This window comes from Bubalus bubalis, chromosome 14 (genome assembly GCF_019923935.1).
Source record: "Bubalus bubalis isolate 160015118507 breed Murrah chromosome 14, NDDB_SH_1, whole genome shotgun sequence".
Taxonomy (NCBI): domain Eukaryota; kingdom Metazoa; phylum Chordata; class Mammalia; order Artiodactyla; family Bovidae; genus Bubalus; species Bubalus bubalis.
The window spans coordinates 81,795,633-81,820,030 of record NC_059170.1 but is presented as its reverse complement, the minus strand read 5'-3'; the positions used below and the strand labels follow the sequence as shown (position 1 = coordinate 81,820,030).

The following is a 24,398-nucleotide window of genomic DNA, read 5'->3' as shown; positions in this document are numbered from 1 at the left end:
TTTTGTGTGTGTGTGTGTGTGTGTGTGTGTGTGTGTGTACTCTCTTTAATGTTTTCAATATACCACCATGTAGCAGGAATGGAAGACAGGAGAGGTTAGTGAGAAAAGAAGAAAGAGAATTAACAAGGAAGAAAGCATTTTAACTAACTGAACCGAGCCCCAAACTAAGATACTTCCTAGTTGTAACAGACGTTTAAAAGGTTTGAAAACATCTTTTCAATGTCCCCATTCCTCCAACGCTTTTTCCTACTCCTAACTTGGGGATCACACACCCTTTCCAGCATGATGGTCTTCTGGGTTTAGTGCATGAACACTTTCCTAAACCTTCAGTTTTCAACCTGAATGAAAAGCTTATTGTGAGTTATATGTTGCTGCTAGAACAGGAGAAAAGTGGCTCCAAAAATAAAACAAGAACATTTCATGGGGAAAAAAGGGAGGCTGTGGAGTTTCTGTTATTGATGTTGTCTTTGCAATATATCTAAAACCCTTCAGTGTTTCTGAGTTTCATCTCCTAGCCTCTCAAGAAAAGAAGGCAATTTCAGTTCCACCCTTGTCTTTATCCTTCCATTCAAACAAACCAAAAATATTTTATAGATAACTTGTATTTTTAGTTCTCTCAAAGGCACTAAATCCATTGGATCAAAAGTCATTTTGTTTCTACAATTTCATTAAAATTGTAAAGGGAAGGATAGGCATGAGGTAATTGAATGAATTATTCACTTATGTGACTGCAGTCTCTTACTTTAGTGCACTATCTCTGCAGGTAAGAGTCACAAATAAAAAATGTTAAATTGCTGTGAATGTTTTCACTATTTTTCATTTAAATCAAAAATAGAAAAAGACCAATGCTATCTTCCTAGTAGAAAACCAACTCAACAGAAAAAGAAAGGTAACAAACATTAATAAGAACATCAAGCTGAATACAACTTTGTAATTTCCTTTTTATGATGCTGCTGCTGCTACTGCTGCTAAGTCGCTTCAGTCGTGTCCGACTCAGTGCGACCCCATGGACTGCAGCCTACTGGGTTCCTCCGTCCATGGGATTTTCCAGGCAAGAGTACTGGAGTGGGTTGCCATTGCCTTCTCCTGTTTTATAATGCTACCTCATGTTAAACTACACACTCTATAAACATATATTATATCACATCTTCTTATGGCTTCAGGTCAAATTGAATAATAATATTTCTTGAGAAAGGGCTATGAACAGCAGTTCCCTTCACTCCTTTGATCTGGAATGCCTTGCAGTTTATTGAGAGAGTTTCTATTTCCCCGAATCTGACAGACACTTGCTTAATTCAGATGCTGACATTAGTACAAGCAGTTGGAACAAATTCTGAGCCACTCAGTACAGAGCCTTGAGTAGTCAATATAGTTTTAAAACAAAGCAGAAATGTCCTGAAGTTAGACATAATTATAATGCAGTTGATATAACGTAATTAAAAGAGTACAGTGTATGGAGTGGTAGGATAGAGATGTTTAAAATGTTCAAAACCACTGTCTGAAAAATTACTTTGGAGCGTGATATGATTCAAAGACAGGACTGAATGAATGCTTGATTCCTTCTAATCACATTATCTCTACTCACACAGAACACAGAACAAACCAGGAAACTCCACACTTGGAGGCTTATAGAATCAATATCACTTACCTGTTTCTGCTTGCCAGTCCATTAACCTGTAGGAGTCCAGAGATTAAGCACCACTGGCAGCTCTTTGTCTTTCTTATCCACTTTGGTTTCATATTTGTCTTTCGCTTTGGTATGAACATCAAATTCCTCAAGAGGAAATCCTCTGGCAATTGTTCCTCAAAGGTATCACAAGGACTGAGCTTTAGTTCTACTGAAATGTACTGGTTGGCAAAGCTCGGGGAGCTGGGCTGCTGGAGATGAAGCTTGTCTTCTGTGCTTGGATGTTGAAATGTCCTTCTAATAAGCAATATCCTTTTTCTTCATCATAACTGGGATTTTAGTTCTAAAGGGAAATCATATAAAAAGTAGGTTACCATATATCATTGTTCGTGTGAACTGTATAGGATCACCAGTCTTATTCTCTAAGTAGACAAGTAAACTTTTTTTTTGGTTTTAGTATGCCTTTTCTTGACACAATCTTAATTTTATATATTACCTTAAGTTTTATTTCCAGATGTGTGACTTAAAGGTTTTTGAGATTGTTGATCTGCCAGATATGTTCAGATCTATATGTCCTGTGTTTCACAATAAGCCAGTGATTCCTATCACAGCTTTGTGGGGCACCACAGCATTGACCCCAATTATGCAGTTATATTAGGGAATGTCTCAAAGCCCTAAGTTCATTTATTTTCTCCTAATTGAAACATGTGTGTGTGTGTGTGTGTGTGTGCGCGCGTGCGTGCGCGTGTGTGTCTCCATACAGTACAATTTAAAGGCAAAAGGATGAGGAACTTTGCAAAATTCAAACCACAAACTGACATATTCTAAAGAAACTACAACTGTGCCTATGGATTTGAAGTACTACTCATTCTCAAATCAGCTATTTTTAAAACTATTTTTTAATGTCAGCAGATTATATACAAAATTGGCCTGTGTGCTTCAAAAATTTCAATGTCTTGAGAGACAAAAAAAGATTGATGATCTTTTTCAGATTAAAAGAGACTAAAAAGATACAAAAATTAAATAAAATACCTGATACTATAGTAGACACTGTAAGAGGAAAATATTGCTATTAAAGACATCAAGACCATCAGCAAAATTTGAATATATATTCTACATTAGATAATCTTATGTCAATGCTGTATTTTCTGATTTTGATCATTGTACTATGGTTATGTAAGTGAACACACTTGTCTGGGCAAATACTAGCAAAAGTATTTAGGAAAGAAGGTAATGTTAACAACTTACTCTCAACTGGTTCATAAAATATATATGTGTATATATGCATATAGACATACATATATATAAACAAACAGAGAAGAGAGAAAGAGGAACAGACAGAAAAAGAGAAAGAAAGGAAAAGTAAATGTGGCAAAAAGTTAACTGATGAATTTAAGTGTTTAAGTGAAGGATATATGGAAGTTCCTCATATGGTAGGTGCTGGAGCGGCGGCAGTGTGGTGCTCGAGTGACTGTGAGGAGATACCCCATGTTCAGAAACAAAGGAGAAGCCCCAGCAAGATGATAGGAGGGACAAATTGCCTTTAGAATCAAACCCCATACCTGCCAGAGATACTCAGAGGGCTCAAACGAATCTTGTGCGCACCAGGACCCAGAGACCCCACAGAGACTGAGACAGAACTGTGTTTGAGTGCCTCCTGTGGAGGTACGGGTCAGCAGTGGACTCCCGCAGGGGCAGGGGCTCTGGGTGCAGCAGACCTGGGTATGGCATAAAGCCTCTTGGAGGAGGTCGCCATTAACCCCACCATAGAGCTGCCAGAGCTTACACAGGACAGGGAAACAAATTCTTGGTGGGCACAAACCTTGTGCACACCAGGACCCAGGAGAAAGGAACACTGACCCCACAACAGACTGACCCAGACGTGCCTGTGAATATCTAGGAGTCTCCAGCGGAGGCATGGGTCAGTGGTGGCCTGATACAGGGCTGGGGGCACCGACTGTAGCAATTCATGCATGGGACCTTTCAAAGGAGGTCGCCATTATCTTCCTTACCTCCACCATAGTTTGGCCCCAGGTAAATAACAGGGAGGGAACACAGCTCCACCCATCAACAGAAAATTGGATTAAAGATTTATTGAACATGGCCACACCCATCAGAACAAGATCCAATTTTCCCCATAAGCCTCTTATCCTTCTCCATCAGAGGGAAAACAGACTGAAAATCACAGTCACAGGAAACTAACCAATCTGATTAGATGGACCACACCCTTGTCTAACTCACTGAAACTATGAGTCATGCCATGTAGGGCCACCCAAGACGGATGGGGCATGGTGGACAGTTCTGACAAAATGTGGTCCATTGGAGAAGAGAATGGCAAACCACTTCAGTATTCTTGCCTTGAGAACCCCATGAACAGTAGGAAAAGGCAAAAAGATAGGACACTAAAAGATGAACTCCCCAGGTCAGTAGGTGCCGAATATGCTACTGAAATCATTGCAGAAATAACTCCAGAAAGAATGAAGTGACAGAGCCAAAGCAAAAACAACACCCAGTTGTGGATGTGACTGGTGATGGAAGTAAAGTCCAATGCTGTAAAGAGCAACCCTGCATAGGAACCTGGAATGCTAGTGAAGAAGGAATTTATAAGGCCTGGACTGCATCTTAGGCCTATTCATGCTAATCATGCTCAGCCACCTTTCCAATGGACTCTGAATTCTGTGTTTAGTGCCTATGAAAACAACAACAGAAGGATAAGACCCCCTCCAGACCCAGGAACCTTGAAGATCATATCTAGGTTACTCATCGCCTAAGAGAAAACATACACTAATCACCCCTTCCTCCAGACAGGCCATAAATTTTTCTGTATCTATTGGAGTGTAACCTCAGGTTTATTGATTATTGGCTAATTGTTTGACTGTTTGAGCACATGAGCACATAGCCACGTGAATCATGGGGTTATTGGGATTGTATTTTCCTTGGTTTATGTAAGTCTCAAGGAATTTGGAGTGGTGGGTTCAGACACATACGCATGGGATATAAAAGATTTTCACAAATGCTGGTTGGCATCCTTGGCTAACAGGAGACTCTGCCTTGGGCCCACCGGTATAATTAACTGCACTCCACTATCTGCATTGTCCTTCTGAGTGAGTTTGTTTCCTGGAACCGGAACACGTGGCTACAACACTAGGTCCAGAATCAAGGCAAAATGGAAGTGGTCAAACACTTCCACTTCCATGTGAGAGTGAACAGCTACAATTTAGGAGTCAGCGAACTAAACTGGACTGGAATGGGTGAATTTAATACAGATGACCATTATATCTACTACTGTGGGCAGGAATCCCTTAGAAGAAATAGAGTAGCAATCACAGTCAACAAAAGAGTCCGAAATGCAGTACTTGGGTGTGATCTCAAAAACGACAGGGTGATCTCTGTTCATTTCCAAGGGAAACCATTCAATATCACGGTAATCGAAGTCTATGTTCAGAACAGTAATGCTGAAGAAGCTGAAGTTAATGGTTCTATGAAGACCTACAAGACCTTATAGAACTAACACCCAAAAAAGATGTCCTTTTCATTACAGGGGACTGGAATGCAAAAGTAGGAAGTCAAGAAACACCTGGAGTAACAGGCAAATTTGGCCTTGGAGTACAGAATGAAGCAGGCCAAAGGCTAATAGAGTTTTGTCAAGAGAACGCACTGATCATAGCGAACACCCTCTTCCAACAACACAAGAGAAGACTCTACACATGGACATCACCAGATGGTCAGCACAGAAATCAGATTGATTATATTCTTTGCAGCCAAAGATGGAGAGGCTCTATACAGTCAACAAGGACAAGCCTGGGAGCTGACTGTGGCTCACATCATGAATTCCTTATTGCCAAATTCAGACTTCAATTGAAGAAAGTAGGGAAAACAATTAGACCATTTACGTATGACCTGAATCAAATCCCTTATGATTATACAGGGCAAGTGACAAATAGATTCAAAGGATTAGATCTGACAGACCGAGTGCCTGAAGAACTATGGACAGAGGTTTAAGACATTGTACAGGAGGCAGGGATCAAGACCATCCCCAAGAAAAAGAATGCAAAAAGGCAAAATGGTTGTCTGAGGAGGCCTTACAAATAGCTGTGAATAGAAGAGAAGTGAAAGGCAAAGGAGAAAAGGAAAGATATATCCATTTGAATGCAAAGTTCCAAATAGCAAGGAGAGATAAGAAGGTCTTCCTCAGTGATCAGTGAAAAAAAAATAGAGGAAAACAATAGAATGGGAAAGTCTAGAGATCTCCTGAAGAAAATTAGAGATACCAAGGGAACTTTTCATGCAAAGTTGGGCACAATAAAGGACAGAAATTGTATAGAACTAACAGAAGCAGAAGATATTAAGAAGAGGTGGCAAGAATACACAGAACTGTACAAAAAAGATATTTATGACCCAGATAATCATGAACGTGTGATCATCAACCTAGAGCCAGACATCCTGGAATGCAAAGTCAAGTGGGCCTTAGAAAGCATCACTACGAACAAAGCTAGTGGAGGTGATGGAATTCCAGTTGAGCTATTTCAAATCCTAAAAGATGCTGCTCTGAAAGTGCTGCACTCAGTATGCCAGCAAATTTGGAAAACTCAGCAGTGGCAGAGTGTAAAAGGTCAGTTTTCATTCCAATCCCAAAGAAAGACAATGCCAAAGAATGCTCAGACTACCACACAACTACACTCATCTCACACGCTAGAAAAGCAATACTCAAAATTCTCCAAGCTTCAACAGTATGTGAACTATGAACTTCCAGATGTTCAAGCTGGATTTAGAAAAGGCAGAGGAACCAGAGATCAAATTGATCATTGAAAAAGCAAGAGAGTTCCAGAAAAACATCTACTTCTTATTTATTGACTATGCCAAAGCCTTTGACTGTGTGAACCACAATAAACTGTGGGAAATTCTGAAGGAGATGGGAATACCAGACCACCTTATCTGCCTCTTGAGAAATCTGTATGCAGGTCAGGAAGCAACAGTTAGAACTGGACATGGAACAACAGACTGGTTCCAAATAGGAAAAGGAGTAAATCAAGGCTTTATATTGTCACCCTGCTTATTTAACTTATATGCAGAGTACATCATGAGAAACGCTGGGCTGGAAGAAGCACAAGCTAGAATCAAGATTTCCAGGAGAAATTCAATAACCTCAGCTACGCAGATGACACCACCCTTATGGCAGATGGCGAAGAAGAACTAAAGAGCCTCTTGATGAAAGTGAAAGAGAAGAGTGAAAAACTTGGCTTAAAATCCAACATTCAGAAAACTAAGATCATGGCATCTGGTCCCATCACTTCATGGCAAATAGATGGGGAAACAGTGGAAACAGTGTCAGACTTTATTTTTTTGGGCTCCAAAATCACTGCAGATGGTGACTGCAGCCATGAAATTAAAAGACACTTGCTCCTTGGAAGAAAAGTTATGACCAACCTAGACAGCATATTAAAAAGCAGACATTACTTTCTCAACAAAGGTCCATCTAGTCAAAGCTATGATTTTTCCTGTAGTCATGTATGGATGTGAGAGTTGGACTATAAAGAAAGCTGAGCACCAAAGAATTATGCTTTTGAACTGTGGTGTTGGAGAAGACTCTTGAAGAGTCTCTTGAACTGCAAGGAGATCAAACCAGTCCATCCTAAAGGAAATCAGTCCTGAATATTCACTGGAAGGACTGATGCTGAAGCTAAAACTCCAATACTTTGGCCACCTGATGTAAAGAACTGACTCATTTGAAAAGACCCTGATGCTGGGAAAGATTGAAGGTGGTAGGAGAAGGGGACAACAGAAGATGAGATGGTTGGATGGCATCACCAACTCAATGGACATGAGTTTGAGTAAACTCCAGGAGTTGATGATGGACAGGGAGGCCTGGTGTGCTGTAGTCCATGGGGTTGCAAAGAGTCAGACATGACTGAGCGACTGAACTGAACTGAACTGATATGCAAGTTCACTATTTCTTGAAGATTTGAATTTTTCAAAATAAAAAAAAGTTCTTAAAATATAAGCACAATCAATAATTAGTTTTGATGCTAGAGAAATGTCATCAAGCTATTTTCACACATCTAGGTTTCATTTAAATTTTTTTCCCTCTACCATGATTATAATAAATGTGTTACATTTTTCCAGTGGATGAGCTAAGCTCAAAAGAAATAGCCAGCTGTGCAAAACCAGGGCCATTATGCGTGGAATCACAGAGATGAACACTGTAATTTCCACTTAGAAAATGTTCATTGACTGTTCTGTCCATGGGTGAGTCTTGTGAACATTTGTGAGGACATGAAAATTTTTTGTAATCACCGTGGCTGATTCCCTAGTGGAAAACAGGAAATGATATAAACATGTATTCAATATGGAGAACTTTGCCTTCTTCCCACTTTAGCTACCAGATGGCAGGAGAGTAGAAGATAGTCTTCAGGGAATATCAGCAGCCCAGGAGAAAAGACCCAAAGAATCATATCTAGGAGCTTCCCAAAGAAATAGCCCGATTGTCCACCAGCTGTACCTCCCTGTGTGTTGAGTGTTACCATCTTGCTCGAAGGCTGAGCAGCTTCCTGAGGCTTCAGACAAGGTTCCAAAGCAAAGAGCTGAAGTCACGACTTGTTTCAGATGCAGTGTTGTCTGCAAGGTGGCTCAGCTCACACAAAACTCTCCACAACAGCTGCAGCTGAAATCAGAGCTGAGCCAAAAGATTGTTGATGTGGGAAACCGGAAGTGTCTTCCACAGGCCATTTTCAGGAGGGAACTTCTGCCAATATTTTCCCTCTCTCCTTTGTTTCTCCCCAAAAGAGAAAGCTGGTTAATCCAGCTGGGCATATATTAATCTTTACTGGGCCCATTTCACTAGTGGGCCAAGTTACTGTGTCCCCAAAGCCTCATCTGTATTTTCTCTCTTTAACAACCTGTTTAAATGCAGACACAGACGGTCCTCTCACTTCTTCATTGCTCAGTTTAGTTATTATAGACACCATGCTTTCCAGCTGCATGTGGCAGGGACATCAGACAAGGTCTGTCTAAGGAGACAGTCCTTTCTCTCCACTCCAGCTTCTTGGTCTTCCCCTGCTGAAGTTTACCAAGTAGATCTGTAAAGCAAGTGAAGAAGTCTTTAATTTATTGGAGGGAGCACAATCTTGGATCTTTGGTTTTAATCGATGGATAAAGGACAAAGCAAGATAAGGGGTCACCAGAATAAGATTGACAAACACAGCAGATGTTTATTTTAACCAATATGGAATAGGAAAGAAAGTTTAAATGTTATTTTTAAAAATCCAAAAGGATGTTGAAATAATGACAATAGAACAAGAGATTTTTTTATTAGAAAAATTTGGAAAATTACCTGAAGTCTAATGGATAGATTAAACATTGAGGCATCAGCTAGATCTAATAAAATTATCTAAAATACAACTCATAGACCAAAAGATGGAAATTATGAATGAAAGGCTAAGAGATATGGGGTAGACTGAGAAGTTCCAGCACATGTCTACTGAGTTTCAGAAGGAGAAAATCAAGTGTGTGAGGGCCAGGAGAGGCAAAATGTGACCCATCAAGACATCATGGCTATCATTTTCCAAAATTGATCAAATCTCATTAAGTGCAATAAATTCTATATACTTTGATGTATTTTAGTAAGCACAAAATAAAAGATCTAAAAAGCAACCACAAAGGAAAGACAAATTTCCAACAAAGAAATAAAACTTAGACAGCCAATTTCTTCTGAAAAATATCGGAAGACAGAAACAAGTGTGATGATAATAACTTCAAAGAGAAAAGATATTAGTTAACCTTGAATTCTATACTCAATAAAAAAATTCTTTCAATAACAAGGGCAAATATAGACAGACAAAAACTGACAAAGTTTAACCTGGGTGGGTATTACTTTAGACATTATACTTTAAACGACACATTTTCATTATATTACTCATGGCATACCTCATGAGAGAGAGAAAGAAAGTCATACACAAATGAGTGGGCTTGCTCACAGCAATTCCACTCTAAAGATTGCCTAAAGAATGTGCTCTAAGAAGAAAACAGATGATTCCAGAAAGGCAGAGCTGAGGTATGAGAGGGAATTGTGAACCAGAAAAATGAATAAATGATACAAAAGCCAAACAAATATTCACAATGTAAACAATAATAAAAAACACAAATTCAAGATAGACCCAATATCCTGAGCAACAAAACATATAACTTGAGTGGATGATTAAAGTGTCTTAAAAGTATTGTATTGTTCAGGAAGCAGATAATGTACTGATATTCATTTTAGGCTATTATAAGGTTAAACGGTGATATTAAAATTTCCAGGGTATTTTCTAAAAAAAAAAAAACTAAACTAATTATTTGTTTAGTAAAGAGAAAATTAGTACAGAGAAAAGGTTAGAATTGGGTGAACCTTATTTCAAAACAAAGTAAGAAAAGAGAACAAAAAAATCAGTTTTAAAAATAGGTCAAGTATAAACAGCAAAATGAAATTTAATAAGTGAGTTCAAATACATTAGTAATGACAATAAATGTAAATGAACTAAATTTCCAGGTAATAAACAATATTAGCAGATTAAACATATTTTAAAAAATTAGTAAACTTTTTAATCAAACATTCAAACTGGTCTCATCTGAGTTTGCTTTGAACAAAGAGAAAAAATACGAAATTTGAAATCCTAGAAAGAAAGATATGGTAATTAGATCTTGCAAATTATTGAATCTACTCTTTTTTCCTTTTGAGAAATTGACTAAATTTTGAACTAGAAAGTCCATTTGAAACAATTTCCTCAATCTCCACATTTTGTTTTGTTCTATGCAGTGTGGTTCCTATAAAACTCAAAATAACTCCAAGTTGGTCAGCTTGAGATAAACATGTTCATGTGGCTGGTGGTGGTTATTTATTTACCCACAGCGTATTTGTGTATGTAGTCTCCAGACCAGTGGTCATTTCATCCAAAGCCACTTACTGAGGGTGTACAGTAATGTTAATATTATCAACTGGCTTAATTCCTGGGTTACACACATATTATTTGACTGATTTTTTTAAAGAAACTACCATCATGAGATTTCTGGTGCATTGGCCCAGGGATTAGATGTGATAGTCAGAAGGAGTAAGTGGTCTAAACCCCAGGCATGCTCCGCTGTACTCCATTACCATCGCTGGCACAACACACCTCCTAAGAGATTTGTGAACCAGTGTGAGTATGAAGAGAATAACTTTAACTCTGCCTAGACTGAAACCTCACAACTAAGAAATAGGCAAGTATTTGAGATTATTATAAAGAGGGAAAAAACAGAATTGATATAGAAGAAAAAGGGTAGAGGAAGAGGACAGTGCTGCAGGAATGGAAGGAAAGTGAAGGAGGCTAAGCCCAGCCTTGCTGAGGTTTCTGTGCCAGGAAACTTGGCCTTTCCTGCTTTTGTCCAAACCTGAAATACTTGGGAATGAATTGATGTATTTTGTCCCAATTACTACAGCTGGTAAACAGACTCCAGAAATAAAGCAGATGCGGTGGCCCAAGGAGGGATGCAGGAATATATAAACATGCTGGTGGGATGAGCAAAAGCCAGCTTCTGAATCCTAGGGGAGCCCTCCTGACCGGGGACCTGAGCAGAAATTGATGTTATTAATGTAGACTTGGAGATTGTTATTTCCCTAATAATAATTCTTGTTGTATGCACCTGAACTGGTGCCCCTATGGTATTCCTATATGCACAGGGAAGGGGAGAGAACTCATGGTAAAACGGAAATAACCATGTTGTTTGAGGCCAAAACATCTCTGCTATAGGGGCTTAGCCTCAAAAAGTTTAGGAGAAAGTGTGTCCTGACCAAATATATATATAGCATCAAAAAATGGGCAGAAGACCTAAATAGACATAGCTCCAAAGAAGACACATAGATTTGTCAACAGGCACATGGAAAGATGCTCAGCATCACTAATTATTAGAGAAATGCATATCAAAATTACAATGAGGTATCACCTGACACCAGTCAGAATGGCCATCACAAAAATTCTATAGATAATAAATGCTGGAAAAGGTGTGGAGAAAAAAAGAAACCCCCTACACTGCTGATGGGAATGTTAGTTGGTGCAACCGCTATGGAGAACAAGCAGTATGGAATTTCCTCAAAAGACTAAAAATAGAGTTGCTGCATAATCCTGCAATCTCACTCCTGGGCATATATCTGGAGAAAATTCTAATTCAAAAAAATGCACACACCCCGAGTGTTCATAACAGCACTATTTACAATAGCCAGAACATGAAAGCAATCTAAATGCCCATCAACAGATAAATGGTAAAGAAGATGTGGTGTATATATGATGGAATATTACTCAGCCACAAAAAGAATGGAATAATGTTGTTTGCAACAACATGGATTGACCTAGAGATTATTAAGTTAGGTTAGAAAGAGAAAGACAAATATCATACCTCACTTATATATGGAATCTAAAGAAATGATACAAATGAATTTATTTACAAAAAAGAAATTTAGATTCACAGACATAGAAAACAGACCTTCATTACCAAAGGGGATAACAGGGAGGAGGGGACATAAATTAGGAATTTTGAATTAAAAGATGCACAATACTATATATAAAATAGGTAAACAACAAGGACCAACTGTATAGCACAGGGAACTGTGCTCAATATCTTGTAATAGCTTATAATGGAAAATAATTTGTAAAAGAATATATATATAGATAAAATACAAATCACTTTGCTGTACACTTCGAACTAACAGAACATCGAAATTAACTATACTTCAATCTTTAAAAAAAAAGGAGTCTAAGATAAAGTGTGTCCTGAATGATCACAGAGAGAAAAAATACCCAGGATATTCAGGGGCACTGGAATAAAGAAAAGGAGCCTCAAGCTTCAAAAAATAACGGGGGGGGGGGGGGGCGGGGGTGGCGGCAAGGGTAGATCAGTAACACTTCAGGGACCAAGGCTGAGCACTGCTTAGATTGGGGTTAGAGTTGTGTCGAGCTCTGGCAAAGCTAGTAATGTTGCTATGAGTATCAAGCAATGGCTTATATATTAAGTAAAACCATCCTTCTGCTTTTGAGATTCCCATGGAGAGTGAACTGTGAAACTTGAAGTCGCGTTACCTACAATTGGGTAGGAATACTTAGATGGCATGTGTACTTTATCCATAGGTGGGTGATTACATAAAAGAATAGAAAATAATTTTCTGGCCAGTGCTGATAAGAGTCCTTTCATTCTCCATTGCAATTATCAGGAAAAGTCAGAGTGTTTTGTTCCTTATGCTCAAGGCATGGGCTGCAAATGCTGCACTTAAAACGCATTGGCTCTTATCTCGCAAAAAGCGAGTGGTTTTCCCCTATTATTACTAACTCTCTGTTGGTATCGGGTTAAGTTCATGGGCTCCGCAGGGATTCATTTGAGACCTGTTGAGGGTTCAGATTGAACACTGTTAACTGGATGAATAAGTTCTCTGTAATGTCTCAGACTTTCATTGTTGCGACTGGAGATTTCAGGCTGCTTTGCTGCAGCTACTCCAAATCCTCATCTTTTCTCATTATTTAATAGAAAGCTGGGAGGGAAAGTATAGAACTGGATTGTTAGTCAAGTGAATGCTCTAGAGAGACCCACAAAAAGCCTCAGGAATTGGCACAGTCTTATCCCAGCAAAGGACCTGCTAACCTATGACAGAGTGACTTACTCTCTGGCTGTATCTGAATGTCCTGGAGTAAAAGATTTTTAAAACTCCTGCAAAAGTCACTTCAACTCACAGTAATAACCACAGTCCTTTCACAGGACAATGAGACTACCTTGGTTACATGCTATTTAGCTAAGGCCAGGGCTTCCCTGGTGGCTCAGATGGTAAAGAATCTGCCTGCAATTCAGGAGACCCGGGTTCGATCTCTGGGTTGGGAAGATCCCCTAGAGAAGGGAACGGCTACCCACTCCAATATTCTGTCCTGGAGAATTTCCTGGACAGAGGAGCCTGGCAGGCTACAGTTCATGGGATCACAAAGGGTCGGACACGACTGAGTGACTAGTAACACTGTATGTCTACATGTGTGGCTTCTCAAAATGTCCTGTCCAATTAGCAGCAGCAGCACCTGAGAACTTCCAAGGCACATTCTTGGGCCTCACTCCAGACCTATTTATCGAGGATCTCTGGGGATGGGGTTCAGCAATTTGTGTTTTAACAAGCCTTCCATATGATTCTGATACACACCAAAGTTTGAGGAAATCTGATCTACGGGGGCCAATTTTAACTGGATTGACATTCCCAATCAGCTGGACCAAAACAGTGTTTGCATATCAAAAAGTCCTGAACTACTGAAGAGTTTTGTTGTTGTTTAGTCACTGAGTCCTGTCTGACATTTTTGTGACTTCACAGACTGTAGGCTGCCAGGCTCCTCTGTCCATAGGATTTCCCAGGCAAGAATACTAGAGTGGGTTGTCATTTCCCTCTGCAGGGGATCTTCCTGCCCCAGGGATCAAACCTGAGTCTCCTGCATTGGCAGGTGGATTATTTACCATTGAGCCACCTGGGAAGCCCCATTGAAGAGTTTGCCAACTGTAAAATAAGTTTCTCAAAGGAACTTCCTACAGTGTTGGTGGGAATGTAAATTGGTACAGCCTCTATGAAAAATAGCAGGGAGGTTCCTTTAAAAACTAAAAATAGAGTTGCCGTATGATCCTACAATCCCACTCCTGGGCATATATCTGGACAAAAATATAATTCAAAAAGTTACATGTACCCCTGTGTTCATAGTAGCACTGTTTACAATATCCAAGGCATGGATCCAATCTAAATGTCCATTGACAGATGAATGGATAAAGAAGATGTGGTACATATATACAGTGGAATACTTCCCAGCCATGATAGTGTGATCACTCACCCAGAGCCAGACATCCTGGAGTGTAAAGTCAAGTGGGCCTTAGGAATCATTACTATGAACAAAGCTACTGGAGGTGATGGAATTCTGGATAAGCTATTTCAAATCCTAAATGATGATGCTGTTAAAGTACTGCACTCAATATGTCAGCAAATTTGGGAAACTCAGCAGTGGCCACAGGACTGGAAGAGGTCAGTTTTCATTCCAATTCCAAAGAAAGGCAATGCCAAAGAATACTCAAACTACTTACTGCAAAATTGCATTTATTTCACATGTTTGCAAAGTAATGCTTAAAATCCTTCAAGTTAGGCCTCAACAGTATGTGAACTGAGAACTTCCAGATTTACAAGCTGGATTTGGAAAAAGCAGAACAACTAGAGGTCAAATTGCCAACATCCATTGGATGATAGAAAAACTAAGGGAATTCCAGAAAAAAAACATCTACTTCTGCTTCATTGAATACACTAAAGCCTTAGACAGTATAGATCACAACAAACTGTGGAAAATTCTTAAAGAAGTGGGAATACCAGACCAACTTACCTGCCTCCTGAGAAACTTGTATGCAGGTCAAGAAGCAACAGTTAGAACTGGACATGGAACAACAGACTGGTTCCAAATTGGGAAAGGAATATGCCAAGGCTGTATATTGTCACCCTGCTTATTTAACTTATATGCAGAGTACATCATGAGAAATGCTGGAGTGGATGAAACACAAGCTGGAATCAAGATTCCTGGGAGAAATATCAATAGCCTCAGATATGCAGATGACTCCACCCTAGTGGCAGAAAGTAAAGAAGAACTAAAGAGCCTCTTGATGAAAGTGGAAGAGTAGAGTGAAAAAGCTGGCTTAAAACTCAACATTCAAAATACTAGAATCATGGTATCTGGTCCCATAACTTCATGGCAAATAGATGGAGGAAAAATGGAAACAGTGAAAGATTTTCTTCTCTTGGGCTCCAAAATCATTGCAGATGGTGGCTGCCCTCTTGAAATTAAAAGGTGCTTGCTCCTTGGAATAAAGCTATGACAAACCTAGATAGTGTATTAAAAAGTAGAGACATTACTTTGCCGACAAAGGTCTGTATAGTCAAAGCTATGGTTTTTCCAGTAGTCATGTACAGATGTGAAAGCTGGACCACAATTCTTTCTTCAGTGAATTCTTTCTTTCTTCAATTCACTGAAGACTTGATGCTTTTGAACTGTGGTGTAGGAGAAGACTCTTAAAAATCCCTTGGAACAGCAAGGAGATCCAACTAGTCCATCCTAAAGGAAAATCAATGCTGAATATTCATTGGAAGGACTGATACCAAAGCTGAAGTTCCCATACTTTGGCCACCTGATGCCCAGAGCTGACTCTTGGGAAAAGACTCTGAGGCTGGGAAAGATTGAGGGCAGGAGGAGAAGGGGGCAACAGAGGATGAGATGATTGGATGATATCATCAACCTAATGGACATGAGTTTGAACAAACTCTGGGAGGTGGTGATGGTCAGGGAAGCCTGGCATGCTGCAGTCCATGGGGTTGCAGAGTTGTACATGAGTAAGCGACTGAACAACAATAACCACATCTCAACAATAAAAAAATAAAATGGAATAATGCCATTAACAGCTACATGGATGGACTTAGAGATTATCATACCAAGTGATACAAATCAGAGAAAGACAGATATTGTGTGATATCACTTATATGTGGAATCTAAAACATGATATGAATGAATGTATTTACAAAACAGAAACAGACCAGTAGAAAACAAACTTATGGTTACCAAAGGGGAAAAGTGGGATGAATAAATAAAGAGTTTGATACCATGGGATCACAAAGAGTAGGACACAACTTACTGACTGAACAATGACAATTAACACACACACACTCCTATATATAAAATAGATAGCCAACAAGGACCTACTGTGTAGCACAGGAACTGTACTCAATATTTTGTAATAACCTATAAGAGAAAAGAATCTGAAATATATATGTATGAATCACTGTGCTGTATACCTGAAACTAACACAACATTGTAAATCAACTATGCTTTGATTTTTTTCATAATTAAACAAAAATCATATATCCCTACTGAAAAATAGTACCTTGGGAGGCCCAACTCTTCTGTAAACTGGTGCTCCAGAGCTGGAGATAGAGCTCTAGACCACTGGCAATAAATAAATAAATTAGCATTGATCCCAGGTTCTACTCCCAGAACATTCTGATATAATTGGTTTGGTGTCCTGCCCAGGAATCAGGCACGGACCCAGTTGATTTTAATGTGTAGCTGTAGTGGTCTTCTTGCCAAAGATGACCACTAGTTAAGTACCTCCTATTATCTGTATTCTTTCCAATGTGTCTCTGTTATTCCTTGCTCCTCTCATTAAGAGGAGGAATATGACCTTGGACAGGTAGCAAGCATAACACAAGCAGAGACTTAAAACGTGTTTACACATCAGTGTTTTCTTCTTTGTTGCTTTGGAACCTGAGACATCATGTAAACCAGGTTGGAGGATGAGAGACGTTAGTGGTCCAGATGTTAACAACCACAATCATCAAAAATGCAGTGGTCACAGCCCAGTAGCTATCCATAAATGCATGAGCAGAGCCAACCAGAATAAGCCAAACTTGAACCAAGAACTGAACTTTTATAATGAGTTAAATAAATAGTGGTTGTTTTAAGCCACCAAGGTTTGAGATTTGTTAAGCAATCATGGGCAGGTAGAAGGTAAAACTTGCAGTCAATGAAATGGCAACTCCTGGAAGAAGAATCATCAAGTCGAAGAGCTCATCCCAGACACCCGCTAGCTGAGGGCTGTTTGGCTCAGCTCACTGGGCCACCCTGTGATTCCTCCTTCTCTCCTCTCAGACAAGAATGGCCACCTAAGAGTACTTTCCACAAGTCCCCTCATTTCACTCAGCTATCACTAAGGGCAACAGAAGAACCAGGCCATGAAAGCATAAAGAGTTTGGAGAATTTCAAGGAAGATAGAGCACAGATTTGGGTCCAAAACATGTTTTCTTTAAAAGAGAATATTGAATAGAATATTTATTGTTAAACATCTGAGACAAAGCTTGGCTTCTGAATTGCCCCCAGCTAAGAGAAGGAAAGCTTATGAGATTTGTATATTGAATCATCCCCAACTTTTTCAGTATATGTAAGGAGATATGTTTCTTGATGAAAAGGAGACCAGTAGGAAATAAACAATGATTGGACATAATCTCTTGTCTACAATGCAGCATGGCTACCATACGGTTCTGCCATGCAGCATAGAACAGGTGTGGGTTGGGCAGGTTTGATCTGATTCACGCCTTGCCCTTGGCTCTCTCTTTGTCCTCATCTGGCTTTGCTCCTTTCCTCTCTTCTAACTCTACTGCCTTGTTGCTATTGCTTGTACTTGTTGCTCTAGAACACTTAACCCTATGTTGTTCAGCCACTCAGTCGTGTCCGACTCTTTCCAACCCCATGGACTGCAGCACGCCAGGCCTCCCCTGTCCATCACCAACTCCCAGAGTTTACTCAGACTCATGTCCATCAAGTCAGTGATGCTGACTACTGGAAAATCTATAGCTTTGACCAAACGGACCTTAGTCAGTAAAGTAGGTTTTATCCTAGATTTAACTATTCCAAAAATTCCACTCTTGACTAAATTAGGGCCCATTTTCTATTTGCTGTCTTCCTGTATTTACCTGTATTTTTCCAGTGGTCATGTATGGATGTGAGAGTTGGAGTGTGAAGAAAGCTGAGTGCCGAAGAATTGATGCTTTTGAACTGTGGTGTTGGAGAAGACTCTTGAAAGTCCCTTGGACTGCAAGGAGATCCAACCAATCCATTCTGAAGGAGATCAGCCCTGGGATTTCTTTGGAAGGAATGATGCTAAAGCTGAAACTCCAGTACTTTGGCCACCTCATGCGAAGAGTTGACTCATTGGAAAAGACTCTGATGCTGGAGGGATTGGGGGCAAGAGGAGAAGGGGACGACAGAGGATGAGATGGCTGGATGGCATCACTGACTCAATGGACATGAGTCTGTGTGATCTCCAGGAGTTGGTGATGGACAGGGAGGCCTGGCGTGCTGCGATTCATGGGGTCCCAAAGAGTCGGACACAACTGAGTGACTGAACTGAACTGAACTGTATTTACCTTTATCATAATGTTTTTCACTTCTGTTGAGGTCACTCTAGACTATGAGCAACTTCAGAGTAGGAAGTGGATCCACTGTTGTCTGTCATATATCAGGAAAACATTTGACTGCGAGTGACAAAAGGCCTGACTAGCAGAGACTTAATAAATATGATTTATTGTCCCCACAGAGTAAAAAGGAATCTGGAGGAAGGTACTTGGTGGCTTTGACTCCTATCATTTCAACTGCCAAGAGGAGTTCTGGCTCTTTCTGTCTTCCTGCTTCAACATGCTCAGCGCATGATTGATCTCGTCTCGCCCTCATTGTTATTAAATTCATGGTGCGGGAAGGCTGCTGTGCTTCCAGGTCCACAATTAAGTCAGGAAAAGAAAGAAATGCCAGCCAGGTTTACACTTTTTTCCATTAAAGCAGAAGTCTTTGCAGAAGTTGTGGAGCAAGTCTGTTTAGGTCTCACAATTTAGAAATGTGTCTTACATGCATCTCTTGCAGCAAGAGGGCAGGGTAGCAAATGCAGAGTGCTTGTGATGTGTGCAGCATGTGTATTTGCTGAATAAGTATATGAAGGAATCGTTTCCAGATAAAAGAAGAGAGTACTGAATTTTCCCTTTTAAGGATCTGGACTCTGAATCATGAGCTCTACAGAGGTATCTAACCTAAGATCGTCATGCTTGACCCATTTGTGGCGATCCTAATGTATTCTGTGGTTTGTGTGTTTCATACACAGGAGGTGGGGTTAGCCATGTAGGAGGCATAAATTATGGAATCCAGCCATTCTAGGTCTAACTGAAGGGCTGTGTAAAGAAGTTGAACTTAAGAAGTTTATCTCAACTTTAGAAAAGCTTCATCTAAGGGAAATTCATGTGCAGATTTAAGGAAACAAGTCTCTTGCACCAATATTTGTACCCACCCAAGCCTGGAGCCAACTGATAGACACAGGCATCAAAGATCAAAGGAAAACTTTTAAGACTGAAAACGGCTAGTTCAAGAAAGTACCCTCTCTCTGCTGCCAATATGGCTCCTTTGGAACTTACATATGAGTTACAGGTACTTGGGGAAACACTATCCTCCCCACTGGGGGATGTTCCTGAAAACCTTGCCTAAGGAACAGATGGGGATGAACGCTCTTTGCTGGCAAGCTGATCCTGCAAGGCAAGACTTGAGCCAAGCATTCTCAGTTTCTTTCAGCCTCGCTTATTAGTTGAGTCTCTGCTCCTTAACGGCTAAGGGGGAGGGGATGGAGAGAGGCCAGAGGGTTACTCTAGCAGAAACCCTTGCCTCCCAGGAGACCACAGTATGAAAAGACTCTCTTACCACCTTATCTGGGTACATCAATCAGCTGTTTTCTCTCACACTTGCTGCTAAACCAGCCAGGTGTAAGGGACTTGCATCTACAGGGACTCCATGGAAACAAGGCTGGAGAACTCTGTAGCAGATGGAATATATTTATCCAGAGACAGTGTTTGCTAGTGGTTCCTTATAAAAAGTAAATAATTAATGATGGTGATGGTGAAAATATTAGCAAGGATTCTACTCTGGAAGCTATTCCAGAAATGAAGAGAAATGGATTTCATTTTGAGTGAAAATGGAAAACAGAAACCAGAAGCATCATTAAAGGCTATAAATTAAGAGGCAAATAAATGATGTAAGAGAATATGATGGAAAAAATTATTGCCCATTACAATTTGGGGCCAACTTCTGCTTAGAACAATGTTTCGCAACTTTTTTTTTTATCACCTCCCCTAAGGAGACTTTTTAGACTTTTTTATACTAGATCATCCCTCTCCTCCCTAAGTCTAATATCATGGATATACTATATATTTGTATGCACTAGGGCCTTTCAGAAGGCCACATGCCATTGTAACATCTAAGGTTTTTGCCCCCAAAGAACCAATTTTCTTCCCTTTGTGGGCAATACGGCTCCCACTGAAAATGTACAGCTTAGTATAATAACTCTTATTCCACTCTATGTTCTGGACTCATTTGGATTCCTTATAAAGAAATCTGAAATGTATGGGACAGAGGATTAAAAGATGTTTTAGTGAAATGACTGGGTATTTTTAAAACAATGCACTAATCATCAAAATATTAACAGCCCAGTAGGTTTTATGTTTAATAATATTCAGTCAGTTGGCCTACCTTGAACACATCTTCAAATTATTTCTATACACAGAAATACACCATTAATCAATCAGACAGGCAAGTGGTCTTGCAACTTAAAAAAAAATTTTAAGTTTTTTATTTGGAAGTCAGATTCCAAATATATTATCTTTTAAAACCAACAGTGGTTTGCAGAAACTGTGATGGTTTGTCTATGTCAGATCTGTATCACTAGTACCCAAGATAAGGTTTTACATCATTTAGCTACTGCGGCATAACAACCAACCCCAAATTCAATATCGTAAAGTAATAAACATTTGTTATTGCTTACAGGTCTCCATGTTAGCGGAGTGTACTTGTAACCTTGCCTTCTGCAGGCAGTTATACCTCAAGAAGGCCCCTCTGTTGATCTTGGTCAGGCTCTCTCACATATCTGGGAGTTGCCTGGTGGAAGTCTGGTGTAGGATTGCCTCAGATTAGTATAATCTGAGGCTCATTAATCTCTCTTCCTCCACCTAAGTAGCCTGGGCTAGTTCACATACTTGCATTGGGGGTTCATGAGAGATTAGGACACAGCACTAATGAAACTGAGTAGTTAATATGATCCTAAAACACATTAGCAGGTAGCAAATTAGGAGAAAAAGAAGCAAATGAAGCAACATTAGCTGCCATAAATATTGATTTCTTTATGAGAAACAGTGGCACGTTAAAAAGGGTATTCAATTAAGGATCACAGACTGGATTTCTCATCTTAACTTTTGTGGGGTATAATTTAGGCAAAATAAGACAAATCCTCTGAGTCTTCATTTGTCCATCTGGAAAGTAGAAATAATATCTTTTATCCCCATTTCCTAAGTTTGATGTGATGAGCAAATGAGATCATTTTAAACAGTGAAGCTTTATATAAATATGATATATTATCACCTTCACCTATATATTTACTACCTGAATTCCTTTTCTTAATGGTTATGAGTGAAGAAGCAGGGATTTCCTGTTATTTGAATAAAAGACAGCGGAAACAACAGTTCTACAGAAAGAAGGGAACGCTGAGCTTTAACATTAGGCTGTTGGTCACAAATCAAGACCTTGGGAAACCTGTGTGAACCTGGGAAAGCATGTGAGCTCTAGCCCTTAAATTTTCCCAAGGTAGATTTGAACATTCCAAAGAGTGCTTCTATCATCCAGACTCTAAATGGACTGTTCTTTTACTGGAACAAGTTAAAATTTATTATTTATGTTAGCAAAGTTAAAAAGGCAAGTGATAGAATTTTAACTGACCCAGGAATCCTGGTGGATTAAAGGGAAGAAATAAAAGGAACTTTTCTAGTTAAGAAAGAATCTCTGGAGCTGAGAGGCAGGAGAGGTGAACAAAGAGGGAATCAGAGTTGGGAGGACTGTAGGGAGGGAGAGTACTGAGAGCAAAAATGACACGAAAAAGACAAAAAGTTCACCAGTGGGCACTCAGAATGGTTTCCCAACGCCAACACAATACTTAATTTTTAACTGGGGCAAACATTCTCTGTTTGGCCACCATTCCTAACCCCCAGTCCAAATGACACCTTCGTGTTACCTATTTGGTTTCTTTTGGAATCTGATTGTTGAGGAAAAATAATTAAAGCATGAATCCAAAGCCTCAGACAATACAGATTGCAGCCTCCAACAGCTCTCAGTCCTACTGAGAGAGTCAGTCAGCCTCTTCTCTGTTTCCTCTGAAGTATACATACATGCTAAGGCGCTTCAGTCGTGTCTGACTCTTTTGCGACCCTATGGACTGTAGCCCGCCAGGCTCCTCTGTCCATCGAGTTCTCCAGGTAAGAATACTGGAGTGGGTAGCCATTCCCTTCTCTAGAGGATCTTCCCAACCCAGGGATCAAACCCCGGTCTCCTGCACTGAGGCAGATTCTTTACTGTCTGAGCCACCAGAGAAGCCTCCTAAATTATAAGCAGTAACATCTAATGTATGGGGTTCTGTGAGAATGAATGGGCTTAACGGGTCTGAGGTGGACAGCAACGTGGCTGGCACATTGAAGGTACTCGTTTTAATTTTAGTTCACTCTTTTCTACTTCCTTCCTTCTCTTCTGACCACCTCTCTTTACTTTCATCCTGTTTATCTCCTCCTTCTTTCTCCATGTTTCTCTCTTCCCTTCGGCTTCTGCCTGTAGCACGCGCACTTTCAGCATGTGTAAGCTCAGCTTCTATTCCTTAGAAAGGACCTTACTTCCTCCAGAATTCGACTGAGCCCTGCCTCGCCCACTCCTGCACCTGAATCTCATTGCAGGCTTTACGTCACAGCACCAAACGGAACAAGAGGGGCTCGCTTTCTGGACCTGGAGCTTTTAGAAACAGTGTCACATCCAGGAGCAAAAGTTCCATTATGAAATCCATATTCCATGTAAGCTGGTGCAACCTCTATGGGAAATCCATATTCCATGCAAACTGGTATGACCTCTATTGGAGGTTTCTCAAAAAAACTAAAAATAGAGCTACCATATGATCCAGGGAGTCCACTCCTGGGCATTTATCAGGAGAAACTCTGATTCAAAAAGATACATGCATCCCAATGTTCATTGCAGCATCATTTATAATGGCCAAGACATGGAACCAACCTAAATGCCCATCAACAGATGAATGCGTGAATAAGATGTAGTTTACACATACAAAGGAATATTACTCATAAAATGAATGAAATGATGCTATTTGCAGCAACATGGATGAACTTGGAGATTATCATACTAAGTGAAGTCAGAAAGACAAAGACAGATACCATATCACTTTCATGTGATGTCTAGAATATGACACAAATGAACTTATCTACAAGACAGAAATAGGCTTACAGACATACAGAACAAATTTGTGATTCCCAAGGAGGAGGGAGAATGGGGCAAGGATGGATTAGGAGTCTGGGATTAGCAGGTGCAGAGTATTATATGTAGAGGGGGTAAACAACAAGATCCCAGTGCATAGGATAGGGAAATATTTTCAATATCATGTGGTAAATTATAATGGAAAAGAATACAAGAAGGAACATACATAATATATATGCTGCTAAGTCACTTCAGTCATGTCCGACTCTGTGCGACCCCATAGACGGCAGCCCACCAGGCTCCCCCATCCCTGGGATTCTCCAGGCAAGAACACTGGAGTGGGCTGCCATTTCTGTTTCCAATGCATGAAAGTGAAAAGTGAAAGTGAAGTCGCTCAGTCGTGTCCGACCCTCAGCGACCCCATGGACTGCAGCCTACCAGGCTCCTCCGTCCATGGGATTTTCCAGGCAAGAGTACTGGAGTGGGGTGCCATTGCCTTCTCACACACACATATATATATGTGTGTATATAAATATGTTCAGTTCAGTTCAGTCACTCATTCATGTCCGACTCTTTCTAACCCCATGGACTGCAGCAGGCCAGGCCTCCCTGTCCATCACCAACTCCCAGAGTTTACTCAGACTCATGTCCATTGAGTCGGTGATGCCATCCAACCATCTCATCCTCTGTCATCCCCTTCTCCTCCTGCCTTCAATCTTTCCCAGCATAAGGGCCTTTTCAACTGAGTCAGTTCTTTACATCAGGTGGCCAAATTATTGGAGTTTCAGCTTCAGCATCAGTCCTTCCAATGAATATTCATGACTGATTTCCTTTAGGATGGACTGGTTGGATCTCCTTGCAGTCCAAGAGACTCTCAAGAGTCTTCTCCAATACCA

General features: G+C 40.1%; 1 long non-coding RNA gene across 1 annotated transcript; it reads right to left on the bottom strand.

Moving 5' to 3' along the window:
• Positions 1-1,753: 1,753 nt before the first annotated feature.
• On the bottom strand, positions 1,754-21,146 carry LOC123329098. The gene is made up of 2 exons (XR_006544245.2): positions 21,029-21,146; positions 1,754-1,970 (listed from the first exon to the last, which is right to left on the bottom strand). It is a non-coding gene; the product is annotated as an uncharacterized LOC123329098 (long non-coding RNA).
• Between the last annotated feature and the right edge of the window lie 3,252 nt (positions 21,147-24,398).